The 20,872-nt window shown below is 35.8% G+C and overlaps 1 long non-coding RNA gene and 2 other non-coding genes across 3 annotated transcripts; 2 read left to right on the top strand and 1 right to left on the bottom strand.

Moving 5' to 3' along the window:
• Nucleotides 1-10,145: 10,145 nt before the first annotated feature.
• Nucleotides 10,146-10,217, top strand: TRNAW-CCA (transfer RNA tryptophan (anticodon CCA)). The gene has a single exon. It is a non-coding gene; the product is annotated as a tRNA-Trp (tRNA).
• Nucleotides 10,218-13,667: 3,450 nt separating this feature from the next.
• LOC136985054 (uncharacterized) lies at nt 13,668-14,011 on the bottom strand. Its single transcript, XR_010882271.1, has 3 exons — nt 13,922-14,011; nt 13,801-13,852; nt 13,668-13,718 (listed from the first exon to the last, which is right to left on the bottom strand). It is a non-coding gene; the product is annotated as an uncharacterized lncRNA (long non-coding RNA).
• Nucleotides 14,012-15,774: 1,763 nt separating this feature from the next.
• TRNAW-CCA (transfer RNA tryptophan (anticodon CCA)) lies at nt 15,775-15,846 on the top strand. Its single transcript has one exon. It is a non-coding gene; the product is annotated as a tRNA-Trp (tRNA).
• Nucleotides 15,847-20,872: the final 5,026 nt, after the last annotated feature.

Genomic DNA, 20,872 nt, shown 5'->3' with positions numbered 1-20,872 from the left:
AGGTGACAATTTCTTGTGATTTTGAAATAACTGGATGCCAATTTAAACGAGGGACTTTATTACAGAAATAAAATAGCTTACAGTAACAATTCAATTGTTACGACGTTTCTTGGTGATTATATTTATATTATGCACCAATTAACCTTCGTACGAAAATGATAAATTTAGAAATTCTCGAATTGATCCAACACCAAGCTTTGCCACAGAATATCTTGTGCAAATCCTAAATTGATTTCAATTCTTCTGCAACTGTCTTTAGTTCGATTAGTTCGGAATCTGTTTTATGTAAATTACAATTCTGTCGAGTTGTCCAAATGCATCTTCGTTAGACTTTACGATCCTGGAAGCGATAAACAATGCTTAACGACATTTATTTCAATTTGTATTTTCCTAATGATAATGCCACTTACAGTTTCATTCAACGCAATTTTTCTGTCGAAAACTCCGTACTTTACGAGAAATTTCGGAAATAATCTGTCTTCAATTTTCTGTATTAACGCTTCATCTTTTCGTTCTTCGGATATTGAGTAAATTAATACGACGAATTAAGCAATTGACACAATTTAAAAAAGTCCAAATTCGAGAAAAGACACAATTCAGGAGACAAACAAATTCGGTAAAGTCCAAATTAGACTGCAGACATGATTCAGGTGTCAAATTCGAGGGTAGACGTAATTCGGGAGAGTCCAAATTCGAGTAAAGACACGATTCAGGAGTCAAATTCGGGATTAGACATAATTCGAGAGTCAGAATTTGTGTAGTCCAATTTGGAAAAATGCAAATTTATTAAAAGACAATAATAAGGAGACACAGCCGGTACGAAGTCAAAATTGGAAAGTCATAACCGAAATTGATATTGACGCAATCGGGATGTCAAAATCGGGAGAAGTCATCGATAATTTTCGGAACGTAGAGATGAAAATCTCTAAATTTCTTCCGAATTCTGTGAAGATAAAAAGAAACTAATCAAGATTTTCCTATAAAATATTCAATTATTTAATTAATTTTTACATCAATAACTTTATTTCTTTCTAACTTACAATTACATGCCAACAACCAGAAATGATATTGCTTACGGCAATTAATTGCATACTGCCATGTGTCATGTATCAAATATGCCATTGTTAATCATGTAAGATTACTGGATAATTTAATTTATACATTCATTTATACTATTGCTTTCTCTGTGTCACGAGGATGTATTATTGTGAGTACTAGAACAAGAATATACAGGTTATGTATGCCCGATACCCTAAAAGCGTGGGTTTTCTGTAGGTACGATCTCAATCGCATCAAAATATAATGCATTTCCACGCTAATACGATACATAAATATTTCCAGTTTTCCACTTGTCCGGCCATTAATTGCGTATTGTACGTGTTAATTTATAAACTGAGACAGTAAAATCTCTTAAGTGTTTGGTGTAAAATACAATAAAGTTGCCATAGACACTTACTCAAAGCCAACTCGGACCAAATTCAGCAAATTATGGAGCAGATCTTATTCTCGATGGAAAGATGGAAGCCAAGAGATCCTTACTCGAACTGAACGTACTCGCTTTCTCCACCTTTGGCCATTTTACACACCTTCTGCACGGATCTAAATGTAAAAAAAGAAGCATAATTATTCATAGAAAACGTCTAACTCGATTTCAATTCCATTAAAACATATTGCGGCGCTATATCGAGATTCCACCTAATTTCTATCGATCGACTGCAAATGTTGGCCTAATAATGAAATTTTCTACTAATTCCTTGGTTCGGTGATGTCTAGAATTCAATTTTTCACTCAAAATAGCTTATTTTTTCATTTTTATCTTAACTTTTCCTTGCATTCGTAATGACACTGGCGTGGCAGACGAATACGCCGCCAATTCTCGATACAGCGCCGTACAACACGGGAAAGTTACGCAATTCTCATCAATTCACAAACATTTCTAACTAGAATTTCAGATTCAGATTTTAATACTATAAAAGTTTTCGGTGTAATCGATACTTCGGCTGAGCACCGCACTCGATTTACTGCCAATTTCCGAGCCGAGGCTAAATCGCGTACAAAATCTTACCTCTTAACGGGTTTCCACATGCTCTTAAAGAACGACCCGACCTTCTTCAATGTATTTCTTTCCCGATATTCACGGGTGTTGTAATGGCCAGGATTATCTTGCACGCAATCTTCGTGTTCTGCCATTTCATTTGTGTTTCGTGGAGGAACCGCTCTCTTTCTATTGTACACTTCTTCATCCTCCACATCCTCGATAAATCTCTCACTAAACAAGAAAAGAGAGAATTTGTAATAAAATAAATATATAATCTTGAAATTGAATTACGAAGCTTCAACCATGATTATTTTAAAAAATGTCAAAGAGAAATTATAACACTTGGAAAACACTCGATTTACTGCCATTCACACAAAGTAACAAACACTGGCACTACATCCAAGTTTGATTGTATATAGGAGTAGGCGCCGCTTAAATACGAATACAATAAGATGGTGACGGAGGACCCATAAGATTACAGCGGAAACAAAAACAATTGGCAGCATTTCTACGTTTAGATACGAGTAGATACATAACTACTTATTATCACTAAACAAATGGAACCATGTAAAGTTTGCTTAACCAAACTCTACGATAATTCCTTAACCCCGCTCGTTAAACAGCCCTTAGTGTATATATAATATACATAAGTTTATTATATACAAACAGTAATGTAATTTACCTGTTAAAACGTTGGCAGGCCGTCTGACAGATTGGTCGAACCTTCATCAAAACTTGTCTATAAGCAGGCTTGATGTTATTTTCAAAAACGTCCAAACCTTCGAAAGCACCGGTCGACGGTTCGAACTGCTTCAAGAGGCCTTTCTTCATCTTGCTGCCTCGAAATTTAAAATCATCCAAATTGCGTGGACTGACGAATCTTCGCACGTCCACATGTTTATCCGATCCCTCCCTAAATATGCAAAGACAATAACTATTTAATTCTACTCTCAAACTATAGTTTAGATCCTGGTGCTTTTAAATTTATTCGCGACAGGGGATAAGCCTTTTATGAATTGTAGCTGAAGACTCGACTAGTCTAAATCTTTTTCTGTTATTTTAAAACAATGCATATTAAAATTTAAAAAGTTATAGTTTATATTTATTAAACGAAATTCGGATTAAAATTTTAGTAAATTTCGTCATATTCCGTACCAGAGTTAGACACGAATCTGTAATATAAAAGAGGCCCGATTACTCGTTTAAATAACTGTACATTGAAAAGCCCTAAACTGTGTCTTATAAAGCCCTCTATTACAAGAAGACACAAAAATCGTAAAGTCTACTTCAGATATAAACCAGAGTCGGAATCTTTAACATTTCATTTAATTAGGCCTAATTATATATTGTAGATGGAAGTTTTTCTATAAAGCCTTTAATCTCTAAAACGAATTTCTTATCCCAATAAATAATAATAAAATGTAAAACGTCTCATACCCAGGGGGATGGGGCAGGGGTCGATACTTTCCACCATCAAAAAACATCTTCGAATCGCTTTCCAAATCGCACTCTTCCAATCAAGAGCAAAACGCAACAACAACAAGTTCAATTGTTAAATTCGTTTGTTACGCGTTAAACCGTGAAGAAGGGAATTTTTATCAACAATTTTTGATTTTTTTTTTAAATTATAATTTCAGAATCTGAAAGCGTGTATAGTGACGATTAAAAAGACACACCGGTTGTGGGGCTAGGAGTTAGAATAGAGCCGGTTCGATAAATGCACGTGCTGGTGCTGACGTGAAAAACGAACACGTAAATATAAACATTTCGCGTTAACCAAGACCGTACACCGGAAATATAAAACGAAATTAAAGCAAATACGTGGCGAAAATACAAGAACAACTCGATATTTTTACCGTAATATCATCAGAGATGATTATTTAATGGCACTTAAATTACCATTTCTAGAAATGATTGTATATAATTATAAAACAAAGGTGAACTGTGCGTGCATTGTAACGTGGGCCTGATGAATCACACCCGCCGAATAGCTATTTAGTCGGCAACTTCAATATTAATTAAACTGATGCTTAATGTCACCAGGAAAGTCGTGCTAAAATTCCGTTAGTTTTTATGTGCTTAATTTAATACAAAATCAGCTGAACATTTGTGAAGTTGTGGCGAATCTTTAGTTCAGCCAATGAAAATACACAAGCGTCTAGACCCCGAGCGAGTATTAGTTCTAAATTATGCCGCTGCGTAAAATAGCGCTAATAGCCGGACTCGTTTTGTAGTATTTTCTGATCGTAATTACAAATTACGAATGCTTTATTTGTAATTACCATTAGTCAAAAATGAAAACAAGTTAAATCTTTAGATAGACCGAATGATTTCTCCGTAAAAAATTATACAGTAATGTGAGAGCCTAGATTTTCTCCCGCGTTTTTCTATAGCCTTTTATGAAGAGAAAAAGTTATAAGTAAAGGTTATGAACTATTAACGTCTAAATTTTTAATAACTTCAAAGCAAATTGTTTCAGAGAGAAAATTTTTATAAATAATAAATTAATAGATAAATTTCTATACAAAAAAAACTTTTCCTAACAATTAAAAAAAGATGGAAGGATGTGATTGTGTTTCACCGGATTTACTTCCTTCACAAGGTGACACATCTTCCGAATGTGTCTCCACAAAAGCAACTTCGGAAGGAAGAGAAATAGCAACTCCCAGTGAACTTCTTCGGGATCCGAATTCCTCAATCCAGAAAATAAAGGTATCTATACAAAGTATCTAGATGTAAACTCTCTCTACCCCGACTTGCGAACTTGTTAGATCAAAGACGTAACTTAGGCTATAAGTTACTAGTCTCTTGTGTACTTAGTTAAATAAATGAATATTTGTTATTGTTAGAATTGTGTTTGGTGCACTTCCCTAACTGCCTTGTCTCTCGTGTCGTCTCCATCCGGATCCGGCCGCCTTTAATACGTGACCGCTCGCGCGAGAACGAGATCGTATCGCGACTCGGACATACTGGTGTCATCTTGACAGGGCATCGTGACGTGCCGACCCTATGGTCACAGTAATGTTTAGAACGGAATGCTCCAACTCGTAAGATTATAACAGGAAGATATTCGGTATGACGTCATTTGTGATCTTTACAGCTTGTGGTGGCTTAAATGTAATTGTTTACGAATTATTTACAGAAAAAAGCAAGTGTTCGAAAAATTACACCTATTAACCATTAAAAAAAGACAAATCCCTATATTGATTTTTAACCGATAATTTAAACGCCCGCTTTAATTAACAAGGACGTTTATGTGGCGATCGGTGATGGAGGGTATGCTGATATGTGAACAGTTGTGTTGCCAGGGGTAATTGGAAAGATTAGGACAGTGGTTCCAGGCGTCTTCCATGCTCTGCTGGTGATCAAGGTGCAGGACAACAAGGAGGTCTTTAGGTGTGATGTAGTTGGAATTGACAGAAGTGGACGGATTACTTTTGGCGAGGGCGTCCACTTTTTCATTGATTCCGATGCCTGGATGGGCCGGAGCCCAAACGAGATGTAAGTGTTTGTTTTGGTAGTAGTGGGTGTAGAGGCGCTCGTGAATGCTTCGAATGAAGGTAGGAGAGTTGACATTATAGTTAATCAAGGCGGAGAGGATAGATTTGGAATCTGTGCAGATGACGGCATTGTCACAAGAGGTAGTGACATAAGAGATTGCCTGCAGAATGGCATAACCCTTGGCCGTGAAGATGGAGGAATCAGGGTGGAGGGTGGAGGGTGGAGGGTGGAGGGTGAAGTGGGCCGTGACGTCACAACGTCACGGCCCACTACTGTGAGTGTCGTCGATATACGCAGCTGAAACTCTGTGGAGCGTTTTGGAGCCATCAGTGACAATGAAAGTGAGGGAAGAATGAGGATCGCGCCAGATCTTTAAAAAAAAAGTCGGATGCTGTTTTACGGTTGTTTGTGCACTGGAAGTCGTAGTCGGCGAGAAAGATATGGTGATGAGTGTAAAGGTGGGTGTTGTAAGAGGGGAGATTGTTGGGCGAGATGGTGATGTTGTGGCTGGTGATCCAGTTACGGGTGAAATGATTGAACGGAATTTCGACCAGAGTAACACCGTCTGGGTGGTGAATATGTTGTAAAATCTCGTGGAAGAGATGGTCGTCGTTCGCTTTTTTTAGGTACGTGCTGTACTGTTTGATAATGATTTTTTGGAAGCGCAGTTCGATCGTGGTTCTTTTAGTTGCCCAGAAGGTAACAATGTTGTTAGTTGTAAAGAAAAGACCCAAACATAATTTGAGGTACTGTGTTTGAATGGAGTCGAGGATCTTGTAATGAGTGGGCGTGAAGGATGCAATGCCAGGAATTGTGTAGGTTATAATGCTACCGATGATGCTGTCGGCTATGGTGACGAGGTCTTTGGGGAACCACCGTGCTTCTTCTGCAGAATACTGTATCTTGAAGATGTTAAAGAGACTTTTTAATTATTATGCATTTGTGTCCTTTTTTAACTTAATTTAAAATTTATTTTGTATACTAGTACTTTCTATATATTAACAGGACTTATTATACTGGAAAATATGGATGCAGATATTTAGTCTTACAGATCAAAAATAACGTTCTTTATTTAGTTCACCTGCGCCAGTCCGAAGACCTCACTAAATCATTCAATCGGTAGTAGCGACGGTAGTAGCGTCCCTGCCCTTTGTACACACCGCCCGTCGCTACTACCGATTGAATGATTTAGTGAGGTCTTCGGACTGGCGCAGGTGAACTAAATAAAGAACGTTATTTTTGATCTGTAAGACTAAATATCTGCATCCATATTTTCCAGTATAATAAGTCCTGTTAATATATAGAAAGTACTAGTATACAAAATAAATTTTAAATGTTAAGGAGACGATTGCATTTGTTGTGAATGTGATGGATGTGGGCGGACCGGAAAGGTGTAGTTGTGATGTGGATGCCGAGGAGATTGACCCTGCGGACAACAGGGGGTTTGACCATGAATGGAGAGGTTCTGAGTATTAAGAGTGTTTTAATCGACATTTTTTAAAGTTCATTTCTATGCTTATAATTGAAATTTTTTGATGGAAAGTCAAAGACTTTTAGATTTGTGCCAATATAAAAATGAAATTGTTTTCATTGCGGAGGAAAATGTCTAACATTTCATATTTAATTTAATATCGAATAGAATAAATCCAATTTCGTTTTGTGTAAAAATAATAAAAATTGACATTCTTAAAATTTGATAAATTTTTATTATAGAATCTGTTCAAAATTCTTTAAGGAGTTATAAATACACCAAACATTAAAGAATTTTTCTTTACGGAATTATTTCGATATTGAAGTATTTGAAATATAAGATTTTTATAACATTACAAAATCTATAGCATGCATTAAATTTGAAAATATCATCAATTTTTTAAATGTTATATTTTGGAAAATTTCAATATCATATCACTTATATTTTCAAACTGAAATTTTATATTTTATTATTTAAATTATAATCGAATATCCAAAATTCGATTATTTAATTTTTTTAGAAGTAAAGTTAATCAAATAGTCATTAATAAATTATGCTAAAATCAAATATATTTTTCAGAATTAATGTATTTAAATAGATACAAATCTGCCGAGAGAGTATTTGAATTAATGTGGCTTAATTTGAGTTCTATTGTAAAATTACAACAAATATAATAACAATAATTCTTTGCATTATCTATGCCCGATTTTTGTTCTCATGGGCGCATAAGTATTTTTCTCATTACTTTTTTTTAAACTGGTTTACAGAAATAAATTCTAGTTTTTCTATTTCTAACGAAATATCTATAGCAATACTAACACGTGTAGATCTTTTACAATTAAACAAGATTTAGTTAGTTCCCTCGTATGAATATTATCACTTTTTAATTTAAAAATATATTTCGAAGTTAAGACAATGACGAAAATATACACATTTTCAAGTCTATGTTTAATCCATTTTCACCAACCACAGAAGTAACAGCTAAAACCACATGAAGAAAAACTTCACGAAAAGACAAACAGCAAGTAGAAAATTCACATGGTTAAAACGATATCAACGTCAGCCTTTCTATGGAGGATCTGACGTTTTTACATTAAAAACAGAAGTATAATCTTCTTACCATACCATCAAGTCCTTAACATATTTATAACTGGTCTGGCCCTCTAGTGGTGGTTCCGAGTATTCCAATTTCATTTACATATTGTTACATAACTCTGGATATCTTCTATTTCGAAGTTAAGACAATGACGAAGAAGATATCTTCTTCGTCATCGAATCTTCTATTTCGAAATAGAAGATATCCAGAGTTATGTAACAATATTAAAAATATATTTTTAAATTTCACAATATTACAAGTGAAAGGTTAATAAAGACTTCCTAAATCGGCACTTAAAATGGTATTTAATCTTGCTGCAATATTATAGAAATTTGTTAACACACTGATATCATCATTCAGATATACTCTTTACAATTACAATTTCGACACTTTGATAAATTAATATTAGTTCTACTAAAAATTACCAAACATTTAAAAACATATCAGATTAAAAGTTTTGTTTTTATATATCAATAAAATGACAAAAAGTGACTAATAATTTCAAATATGTGCCATTAAAATACAATGCGATTGAAACTGCTCAGTTCTAATTTTTCACCAAAGATCGATGTCCTAGCGGGCGTTCGAGCTCCATTCTAATTAAAGTACCCGATTTAAATTTTGAAATGATAAACAATAGAAGAAACTACAGTATGATGTTGAAAAAGTTGAGAGCTCCAACGGTGCAAGTGTTAACGTTTGCATTATATATTTATGTAGACTTATAGTTTTCACGTGTGCAAAGTGGTCGTGGTGGCGAGTTTTTCATCCGGCGAGGACTAGTACGTATAGCAACGCTGACAGACCTATATATACACGAAAGGATTAACATTTTCGTATTCCACGAGTGTAGTTCGATATCAATTCTTAACGCGTTTACCAGAACACATTCAAAATGTAAACATATACTCGTTCGAAACAGATCAATTAACTTTTCTATGTAAATATAGAATATCAAAAGTTGTTTTTAACTCTAACTACAGTAGGCAAGTTTAAAAAATGTATTCACGAAAACGTGTGAATTTTGTCGAAAATTAATATAAATCCATGAGCATAGCCAAGAAGGGCATGGGTGGGCACGGCCCACCAGTTAACCTGGTGCCCCTTCCCAGGAAATTACAGCCCGGCCCCAACGCAAATTAACCAGGTGCCCTCACCAACAAATTACAGCGCGGCCCCACAGTTAACCTGGTGCCCCTCTCAGAAAATTACAGCGTCTACTAGGCCCCTCCCATAACTACCTACCCATCCTAGACCCCTCCCATAACTGTTTTTCGGTAGTATGATACTACCGAAAAACATATGTACGAAAACCCTTTCCCTAACATTTTTCTCATCCCAATAGTAAACTGAGTTCGCTTTTACGCTAATAGGCACAGTCTGTCCATCTGCACTGTACGGAAATCATGTTTCGTTACGTTTTTCATTCTACATTTAAAATCGTTTCTGTGGTATCGATGAATTTCCTTTTAATCAATCGAAACGGAAAGAATCGAGGAAGAATTAACGGTACGCTCAAGACTGTATAAAACAGTCAAATACTATGCATTTTTCGTTCGTTTGTAAAAGCTGTACAGTACCTTCGTGGAAATACGGGGTTTGGAATATCGTGAAATATGAAATATTTAAGACACTTTCGCACGAATATTTTCATACTCGCTGCAAGTTCTCGTGGAAACGTCAACGATTTTAGTCTTTAGATTTTAGGTTTAGTTAATTCGATAACGATAAGATCATACTCCCAAAACACCCACTTTTAGCGAAATGCATCGTCTCTGCTAAAATTGAATTACGGCCCTCTTCCAAACCATTAAATAATAATTATAAACAACGGCATTATCTGCAAAATTTCCAATATCATTCGAATCAATACCGAAACTCAATTAACGATCACACAGTTACATGCGCAGTTGACAGGAAAACGCGAAACTCGGACAAGTGCATAATGTATAATTGAAAAGCACGCTGTACGAAAAGCTTGTAACTGAAATTCGTTTCGATTGAAGACAGAGAAAGCAAGTAAAGTGTAACGAGTACTTGATCTGGTGGCGCAATGGTAGCGCGTCTGACTCCAGATCAGAAGGTTGCGTGTTCGAATCACGTTCGGCTCATCGTCGTCCACACTTTCGTTTTTTTTTTTTATTTCGTACTCTGACGGTGCGAGTGTATTAAATAATTCCATGTTCTGTTATTCAAGTGATTACGAAGTGAATTGTTCGACGATGGCGTTGGCTGCGAGCGATCGCCGATTATTAACTTTTTAGCCAATTACCAAAATTTATCAACTGTACGTAAAGTTGGACGTGTCGTCACAAATTGAACAAAGCAAGCTTCCTATTATGCAATAAATCGCGTTGGTTTCGACATCGGCAGTCTGTTTATTTTATTTATTTATTGTTTCGAAAAGCAATGGAACGCTTTAAATGAAACCATTCTGACTATTTTGTTACTGTTACATGTAATATGAACGGCGTGTTTCGTGCTTATATCATTGTTTCGGGTGTCAAATGCTACAGTATAATAATTCCTAAGATATCCGATCTTCTGCGGCCTGCTTGCCGTTTAATCACGGCCAATCTTTTACCTACCTACTATTTGAATTGTATTAGCGTTTTCCATCGTTTCAAATATTACTAAACTAAACCTTTAAATATGTGTGTTTTTTTTTTTATCTGAGTGCGATTAGCGTATAAATGAAAGTGCTCGAATATTCTAGAAAAGATTGAATCGTGTTTACTTTTGTTTCTCTTAATGATTATTTTCCCGTATTTTTGCCATTTGTAGAGAGCTCCCGAAAAACACCTACGGTCACGGTGGGTCTCTATATTTATCAATTTTCTATTTACGTTTATTAACGAGATTTTTCGTTACCATGTAGGTCATAATAAATTCTTATCGCGACATTTTCGTCGGATAGAATTTTTCTCGGCTGGATTCCTCTACAGTATCTGTCGAAGCTTTCGTTCGTTTCGAATAGCCTTACTGCCGCCACGAAGTTTCGTTGACGGCAAACGCTTAACCTGCGAAGCGTAGCGTTCAGCTTACGATCGACAACAGTGTTACGTTCACAGTAAAATCGACATCAGTTCGATTTTACTGTGAACGTAACACCAGAAATGACATGAATAACATCGAAGGCTGAAAGTTCGCCGCGTAAAAGTACGTCGTTTCCTCTGTAAGCGGAAATGAAACACCAACGACTCAATGGGTCGACCGTGTTATACAGGTAAAGACGCGTTCACTCAATGGCCGGTTAGTATTACAGGTAGTAGTCCATCGCGAATTATTTTCACGATCACGATCAACTTAATGGCGGAAATATTATAGGTGAAGTCGTTAAAGCCATATTCCTGTCTATTCCGAGAAACATTTCCAAGTTGGTTATTCTGATCGTTAACACGTCGAGTTAGAATGATCGATTTCTTGCGAAAGAAACGAAAAATGAAATATTTTTACGACTACACGAAAAATAAAGTTGTTAGGTTTTTCGTTTGTGTGAGTAGAGTAGTGGATTATTTGCGTTTTCGAACTGAAATAAACTCTTTTATTTTTAGTTTAGCTAGTCGTACGTGTAACAAGAATGTGTGAGTTCTATCAGTGCGTGTGACCGTAAAAGTTGCATTGACGAAAACAAACGAGTCTTTATTATGGGTATAATTTTTATTTAGAAGTTCGTTTTAAGACGTCAATTATTCATCCAGCCGCTGACGGACTGCGTCTCTGACTGCCCGGTAATAGTATTCGCCGACCTGTGGTCGGTATTGGCGGAAAAATTCGAGTGCGTGCTGCAATACACCTTCGCCGACCTGGCTTACGTGTGCAAGAAACTGAAAGGAAATTTCGCAAAGTTAATTAACACACGCCAGACGTAAGCGCATCTTTCTTTTAGCGATTTTTCAAACTCACGTGCTCGGCTAACTGCCTGACAGTGGAAGACGTAGATGCTGTACTTAAGTCGGCGTCGTACGTCTGGACCACGTATCTGGCGAATTCGTAGTAATCGTCGCTGTAAGGGAGGCCGTAACGTCGTTCGAAAGAAGACCTGACTCGCTGATAATCGCTCGATGACGGATCGTAATTATATGCCGAATACCCACTTCCAATTGCTTCTTCCAGGTATCTTCTCAGCTGCTGTCTACCATGCCGCAACTGCTGTCTAATCGATTCTGCCACCTGAAATAGAACATTTTAATGTAACGCTACACGTTGTGCGACAAATGACTATATTTGGATATCTCCGTACGTACTTCGCTTCCGCTCGGGAAATTCTGACCAACGTAGGTTTCGATGGTTTCCGTGTCAACGCCTTGTTCCACCTAAACGTGTAAAAATTCGAGCGTTTTTAAACTGAACTCACAATTAGCAGTGACAGTAAGCAAAAGACTAGCAAACTCACCATTTCCCGAAGTTGTTGAAGTTGGCTTCCGAAGCCGGAGTAGCCTGTGGATTCGTATCCTCCGTAGCCTTGATCGTACTGCGTGTATTCGTAAACTTGCTGCTGCACGTAGCTGGCCTGAAATCTGAGCTGCTGCGCTAAACGTTGTACTTGGTTTCCTGGCTGCTGATGTTCTGCATACAGTTCTTGGGCCTGTTGCAGTCTCTGCTGCGAACGCTGTTGTGCGCTGTGCAGAACGTATCTGACTTGAGAAAGTACTCTATTCAACTGGCTGTCGTACTGTTGACCCTGATAGCTTTCGTAGTAGCGGTTTGCTTCATATCCGTCATGAGAGTATTGCTGATAACCATAGTACTGGCCATACTGCTGACGCGAATAATCTTCGTCGCCGGAATTCTGTAAGAAGTATTGAGTACCTTGATAGATCTGCTCCCTCAGATAGCTGGCCTGTTCCTGTACTTCCTGCAGCAATTGACGAGCCTGCTGACTCGGTTCGTAATCCGACTGTTCGTACCGGCTCAAGATATATTGGGCTCTACCCAGCTGTCTCTGTGAGTAGTATTGTGCGGCCTGCAGAATGTATTGTACCTGGTAGAGAATTCGGGCAACCTGCTGGGATCCTTCGTAATTTCCCTCTTCCTGGGGATACTGCAAATATTTATAAATCTGTTGTTGCAAAGAGTGCGCTTCTGATTTTACTTCCTGGATTAGCTGCTGTTCCTGCTGACTTGGCTGCTGTCCAGACTGCTCGTACTGCGAAAGCGATTGCTGTGCTTCTTCTAGTTTTCTCTCCGTGTAATATTGTGTTCTCTGGAGAACGTTTCTGACTTGGCGTAGAACTCTTCTAGCTTGATATCCGTATTGTCCTTCGTACTGGCCGCCAGAGGGATAATATCCGTATTCGGGATAATCGTAGTACTGACTGCCAGAGTACTGATAGCCTTCGTATCCCGGATGTTGAGAGTACTGGCCATATCGCTGCTGCGAGTATTCCAAGTATTGATAAACTTGTTCTCTCAATTGGCTGGCTTGCGATTTCACTTGCTGAATTAGCTGCTGAACACGTTGGTCATACTCTCCTTCGGTCTGCCCAGACCCGACAAGGTACTGTTGACTCTCTTGCAGTTTCCCTTCGCTGTATTCTCTAGCGTACTGAAAGGCATCTCTCACTTGCCTGAGAACTTGACCGAGGTCTTGATATTCCCCGCCTCCGTATCTGTCATTAGAAATGTACGCGTCAAATTTAGAACACCGCTGAAAGCGATCTCTTTTCGAATGATATAATTAATTTAACTTACGGTTCGTATCCACCTTCTTGTTCATAATTGCCGTAGCTTGGTTCGTCGTACACTGAATAAATAAGATACGTTTCGGTAAAGAATGAATGGAAAGTTTCGAAATTCGAGAGAAAGCTCCTACCTGGTTGAATTGAAGCGTAGGCTGCTCCGAATAACAGCAAAATTGCCAAGCACTTCATTTTTCACACTTCTAGAAAGACGTCGACACGATTGTCATCATTTGTGCTCGTGTAAAATTAATTTCGTCTCGTAAAAATACTACCCGATAACTGTAGTAATTAAAAACATTACTCACCTTTGAATGTTCGGAAGTGGTTAAACACCGTTGTGAGTTGCTTGCTTTTATACTTGTGCATTATCAAATCTCTTTGTACTTTTTCTGATAAGAATCGCGGTACGAGATAACTCTTTTGATTAGATCAACTGCAATTTGATTAATACGTCTGGACGCAAGACTGGCGTGTTGCGTAACAGAAAGGACACTCTTGTTCGCGTTGTTGAACGATGTAAGAGGCTATTCACTATTTTTGTCTTTTGATTTGTTTGAACACAGAATTTCGGCACGACTGAAATAAATGCCGTATAAAGATGAAATCAGTAAAGAGATTTAAGTCCGTGTTCGAACGCCTTCTGTCGCATAGCGTGCAAACGGAATTGCTTAACCATGAATTGTGCGTACTTAACGTTTTCTATGTGCTATTATTTTCTGCATTCGTAATGTGGCAGTGCTTTTCGATTGGTTACATTGTCAATGAAAGACGCGAAACAGCCGATAAATGGAGTTTATACTAATTTATTCCACTTTACAAGTTTCTGTACAATACAGATGGTTGTGAAATCAAGTGTAGCTGTCAGCAAAGATGAACTTTCTTCTCTTTTATCTTATCCGCTACTGTTATTATTAGCACTAACAGAAGGAGAAAAAAGTGATTCGGAATACTGATTGGGATGGAAAATTTCAAAGTCTACATTCCCGATTCACGTGAAAGATTAAAAATGATATTTGTAAACGCTGGGAAGTGACATTTGCCACGCTTAAAGGGTACTGAACTCTTTGTCCGTTCGCTTTTGCAAAGGTCTTAAGCGCTAGCATAAGAATAACGAATACAAGTGGAATGCCCGATGTTATATTGAAACCCGAATGAAAGCGGGAATCGCGCTCAAAATCTGATATCACGAAAAATCTTCATTCTTCTAACTGTGGCTGGACAGAATTTTGCGCGAAAATGACCGTATGAATACTACCGAAGAACATATCTTCGAAAAACCTTTCTTTAACATTTTTCTCATCCCAATAGTTAACTGAGTTCGCTTTTACGCTAATAGACACAGTCTGTCCATCTGCACTGTACGGAAATCACGTTTCGTTACGTTTTTCATTCTACATTTAAAATCGTTTCAGTGGTATCGATCGAAACGGAAAGAATCGAGGAAGAATTAACGGTACGCTCAAGACTGTATAAAACAGTCAAATACTATGCATTTTTCGTTCGTTTGTGAAGGCCGTGCCTTCGTAGGAAATAAGAGGATTGGAATATCGTGAAATATGAAATATCTAAGACACCTCACTTTCGTACGAATATTTTCATACTCGCTGCAAGTTCTCGTGGAAACGTCAACGATTTTAGTCTTTAGATTTTTGGTTTAGTTCATTCGATAACGATGAGATTATACTCCCATAACACCCACTTTTAGCGAAATGTATCGTCTCTGCTGAAATTGAATTACGGCCCTCTTCCAAACCATTAAATAATAATTATAAACAACGGCATTATCTGCTAAATTTCCAATATCATTCGAATCAATACTGAAACTCAATTAATGATCACACAGTTACATGCGCAGTTGACAGGAAAACGCGAAACTCGGACAAGTGCATAATGTATAATTGAAAAGCACGCTATACGAAAAGCTTGTAACTGAAATTCGTTTCGATTGAAGACAGAGAAAGCAAGTAAAGTGTAACGAGTAGTTGAGCCGGTGGCGCAATGGTAGCGCGTCTGACTCCAGATCAGAAGGTTGCGTGTTCGAATCACGTCCGGCTCATCGTCGTCCACGCTTTCGTTTTTTTTTTTTCGTACTCTGACGGTGCGAGTGTATTAAATAATTCCAAGTTCTGTTATTCTAGTGATTACGAAGTGAATTGTTCGACGATGGCGTTGGCTGCGAGCGATCGCCGATTATTAACGTTTTAGCCAATTACCGAAATTTATCAACTGTACGTAAAGTTGGACGTGTCGTCACAAATTGAACAAAGCAAGCTTCTTATTATGCAATAAATCGCGTTGGTTTCGACATCGGCAGTCTGTTTATTTTATCTATTTATTGTTTCGAAAAGCAATGGAACGCTTTAAATGAAACCACTCTGACTATTTTGTTACTGTTACATGTAATATGAACGGCGTGTTTCGTGCTTATATCATTGTTTCGGGTGTCAAATGCTACAGTATAATAATTCCTAAGATATCCGATCTTCTGCGGCCTGCTTGCCGTTTAATCACGGCCAATCTTTTACCTACCTACTATTTGAATTGTATTAGCGTTTTCCATCGTTTCAAATATTACTGAACTAAACCTTTAAATATGTGTTTTTTTTTTTTATCTGAGTGCGATTAGCGTATAAATGAAAGTGCTCGTATATTCTAGAAAAGATTGAATCGTGTTTACTTTTGTTTCTCTTAATGATTATTTTCCCGTATTTTTGCCATTTGTAGAGAGCTCCCGAAAAACACCTACGGTCACGGTGGGTCTCTATATTTATCAATTTTCTATTTACGTTTATTAACGTAAGTTGATCGTAAAGTACAGTTTGTATATACCACATATATACAAATTTTTAAATACAGTGATACCTCGGTTTTCGTCAATAATTCGTCCAAAAACAATCGGTAAAGTCCAAAACCGACGAAAACCGAGGCAATTATTTCCACATGAATCAATGTAAATCTAATTAATTCGTTCCAGACACTCTAAAATACATGCCAAAACACATTTTATACAGAATTAATATAGCATTAAATACTAAAAGCAATAAGATACCGCAAAACGCAAAACGTACCGCGCGACTTTTGACCATAATTGAATAATTATGACCAAATTTTCTTGAATTATGGACATAATTTGACTATAATTAAGGGTTGGAATCTCTGTAGTACTGTACCTCCAAATCTACGGGCTACCATTTTATCGATCATACCGCAATATAATGTATGCACCGGTATTGGTATGTATCAATTTAAACCGTCTTTTCAACTTCCTTAGTTTTCGGACGAGAAGTTGAAAGTCTTTTTCTTAAAATCTAAAAAACAAACACGTAGTACTATACGTTTTGTAGCTAGATCCACAATTGATTATAACTTGCATAAGCTACCCGAACAGTGGTTCTGTAATATTAATAGTAGCTAATAAAAACAAAATATATTTTACTGTATACTGTAGGTCTTATAACTTTTCATTTCAATTGTTTATATAAATAATATTTAAATAACTAATGATAGAAAATTTATTCTAAAAAATTAGGTTTTCCAGTTTATCACACATTTTTTAAAACACTGTAATTTTCTACAGACAGATACATCTATATTTGAGAATAATGAAATATATATATCTTCTTATATTAAAAAATTCATTTTCAGAATGAAAGTGAAGTTTATAAGTACTGTACTTTTATTTGTTTATTTTGTACTTTCGTATAATACTCTTGCGTTTGAAAAATCGACTCGATTCGTGACTTGTATATATGAATGTCTCTAGGAAATAGAAAGAAATGTCAAGTAGTGTCAAGGGATTTGAATAATTCAGCATCTAAACTTCTCTTATTTCTTCGTTGTTTAATTCCTTCTCACAGGTATTTAACGTCATCTCTTCTTGTATCAACAAAAACTAGTATATTTGTGTATATTTAATTTTTCTCATTTTTCTAATTAAAATAGAATTAAAACAGGGTATTAAAAAAAATTATTTAAGCTTAGAGTTACATTCACAAAAATGTCTATTATAATGATTTTAAGATGGGTGTTTGTAGTTTGTATAATGAACATTGTAAAATAAAAACTTCCTTTTTGTTTCTCTAGGATTTAGCAGAGACGAACAATTCTGATAAGACCAGATTTACAGTAACTTCCGCATATCCTCTATACATTTTTAATATGATTATTCAGTAAGTATTTCCTTTTGAGAAATGACTCTTGATTAAAATTATTATTTTTTAAATCTTTAATACTAATTTAATATTAGCTCGTATTCATTTTTTCAAAATGTAATTTGAATTTTGTAGAGTTTAAGGAAATTCACTGTATCAAAATGTCAGCTCGTTAATAAAGTCAAATTTAAATTTTAAAGATATTCTATGAATAAAAGTGTTTGTATATATATAAATTATAATTCCCAATTTTCCGTAAATACTGAGGAATCAATAAAAAGTTAACTTTCATTAGAAATTTCGTGAAAGTTAAAATACGTTTTACATAAGTAATTTGATTCGTTATATTACAAATATTTTTTAAGTGATGCATTTCTTAAAACACCCAATTACCCAACGATCATTGGTAAAATTTAAATTAACAGATGAATAATATTTAAATTAAATTATATACATTTACTTACATTTTCCATTTCTTTATTAGATTAAATTCAAGAGGAATGTAAAAATTTTAAGTTATTTTAATACTACAAATTGTATTCAACTCGGAATATTTTAAGACCGAATTCAAGAGAGGAATTGGTTTAGTTTTCTGACGTTTGGTATAGGAAATAATGATCAATGGATTCTCTGACGTTTGTGGAATTTGTTTTCTTTATAGGTTTTTTCCATATTTTACGTCTACAGCAATGTGTCACAATAGCCAAAATTGAGTGTATTAGAAAAAAAAAAAAAAAAAAAAAAAAAATACAAACGTAAAGATAAAATTATATATTTTTCACAAATTTTCCAATTTTTCTACAAAATTATAAAAGTAACACAGATGTTGAATGTTGGACTAATGAAGTTTTGCTGTGAATGAATTTTACATAATAATAATTTAATAAAATCTTATAATTTCTCTTTTAATTAAATATGATTAATTAGCTAAATTTTCATTCTACTTTTCTTAATAGACTGAAATATTCTGTATATTTTTATAAAATTTATTAAGTGTTTTATTTGATGTAGAAAATTAGGGAATCACAGGGGGAATTACTTGTATGGATCCTGTATATAAGCTTATATAATCTATAATGGGAGATCGTTCTGTCTTTGTCTTCGCTCTTCATATATTTTATAACATATAAGAATTCTTTATATAAAAAATATTTATTTTATATATTAAAAACTTTTTAATAAAAAATAAGCGATGTTATGACAAAAGATAACGTTGTATTTTAAAGTAATGCGAGCAAATTAATAATTGTAAGCATCTTTGGAACACGTGGCAATTGAAATTTTTCATTCTTACGCCATTTTGCTATATATACTCTTTGTGTATGTGCATATGTTCTTGATTTTAGTATTGTTTTAGTAGTGTCTTCCCCCTGTACAACATACGTTTCCTGTTAACAATAAAGTCATGCCGGTCATCTAGCTAACTCTGTTCTAGAGAAAATTTTTGAATTAAAATAACGTGACTTTCCATACTGGTAGTACGTTTATAGTTAATCGGGCTTCCGGCTCCTAAGCTTTCCAAATCTAGTATTGATTTTCATTTATCTAACTCCGTTCTCAAGATTAAGGAAGGAAAAACAGACAAACAAACGGAAGTCAGTGGGAATTTATAGGTATGCATTTTTAAAATTGCAGCCCTAATATTTTGACATATTTGTAAGATCGGTTAATATTTTTGAAGACACTTCAAAGGTGATAGTTATCAGTTTGCCTACAGAATCATCAAGCGATTTCTGAAATTGAAAAACAACGAAGACAGATTCTTCACTTGGGTTCGTTGTATAACTGGTGTCACAAGGTATCACGCAAGGTATCTACGATAGCATCCTAAAGTGGTGTCGTGAGAAACAATTTTTGTAGTGAACGACAAGAATTAAGAAGATAAAACAAAATTCAGTTAAAATTCAGCACGTAATATATCAGTGATTAAATGTAATTGAACGAAAATTTCTACAGAGAAAAGCTTTATCTGGAGTTCTTACAAAATTTTGATCGTTTTAAAAATAAAAATATATTATTGTAATTTTTGTTTTTTTAATTATCTATAAATTAAGCCAGACATATAGTAATAGACAAACGATACTTCTGTAGTCTAATAATATGCAAATTAAATATAAAAATATTACATAATTTGGAATGAAAATAGGCGTTTAAACCGCCATTTTGGATGCCAGATGACGAGGTTGTTTACGCGTCAGTCTGCCAACTGTAGGTGAGATGGGTAGAATATAGTCTCTCGAAACAACCCCGGGAATTTTTAGGGGTGTTTTCTTACGGATATGTCGGACTCCGTCAACTTTCGGCCTAAATCGGTGTTCACAGAGTGGAAACCTCGGTGTCAGGATACATTTTTAATGCTTGCATTATCATTTTTACGTTACTTACTCATGCTTAACTTCAGTGGCGTTTCCGGGGTTTTAGAAGTTTTTTCGTTTTTATTCATATACAGCAACGCGAAACATGAGCGATCTGCCAATCAAATGACTTCTGGGAGGTTTTTATAGGAAACTGGCCCCTATTCAGGCGTTACAGACGTGGAAAAAACCCGAAAAACTTTACGTGGCCAGCCCGCCCTGGCGAAGCGCAAACACACGACCAAACTCTTAGTGTTCATAGAACGGAACCGTTGGCCAATGGTAAGCCGTCGCGGGGGTAATGCTCACCCAACGACAAATAACACCACACTGCGCCGGAAAACGCGTGGGTCGCCCTTTGTTTTAGCAAAATTAGCAGCGAGGTCACTTTAGCACGCCGACGAAATCCGAGGCAATCGACGAAAACCGAGACAAATTTTTCGCGAAAAAAATGACGATAACCGAAGTCAACGTAAACCAAGGGATTACTATATTCTTTTCATATTTTTTAATTCTTGACTTAACAATTATTAATTTTGTATGTAACTTTTGTTTGGTGTAAGTATTAAGTTGCTCG

Source organism: Centruroides vittatus, unplaced genomic scaffold (genome assembly GCF_030686945.1).
Source record: "Centruroides vittatus isolate TY-2023 unplaced genomic scaffold, ASM3068694v2 contig_950, whole genome shotgun sequence".
NCBI classification, from domain to species: Eukaryota; Metazoa; Arthropoda; class Arachnida; order Scorpiones; family Buthidae; genus Centruroides; species Centruroides vittatus.
The sequence above is the reverse complement of the archived record's forward strand: the minus strand, read 5'-3'. Positions and strand labels throughout refer to the sequence as shown.